This window comes from Myotis davidii, unplaced genomic scaffold (genome assembly GCF_000327345.1).
Source record: "Myotis davidii unplaced genomic scaffold, ASM32734v1 scaffold299, whole genome shotgun sequence".
NCBI lineage: Eukaryota > Metazoa > Chordata > Mammalia > Chiroptera > Vespertilionidae > Myotis > Myotis davidii.
Window position 1 is genome coordinate 5,358,447 of NW_006293088.1, and position 453 is coordinate 5,358,899.

Genomic DNA, 453 nt, shown 5'->3' on the forward strand with positions numbered 1-453 from the left:
TGCGTAGAGTTGATGAGAGTTTAGCGAGATAATCCACGGACACACACAGCCCAGCGCCTGGTATATATTAAGGACAGCGGTTGTTTGGGTGCTTGGGCCTGGGGGGTGAAGCCAGGCTGGTGAGGTTCCGGGTCGGGGTGGGGGCGTCCCAGGTGCACCCGGGTCCGCCCCTGGACCCGCCCCGGAGCCGGCGGATTCGCTTTCGGTTGGGCGGCTGCGTCCGGGAACCCGCAGGAGAAGTCGGAGCCGGCGGAAGATGTCGCTGTCCACAGTTCCCAGCTGTGACTCCACCTGCTCCGCACCAGCAACGCGTGCCCACCCCTACCGCGCCTCCTGAGCGGGAGAAATGCCCTGGGGGAGGAAGGGTCGTAGCGATCCGACCCGGAGACCGAAATTGCCTTTTTCCGCGCTCACCCGAAAGTGAAAGGAGGCGGCGTGGCGCCCCGGGATCGC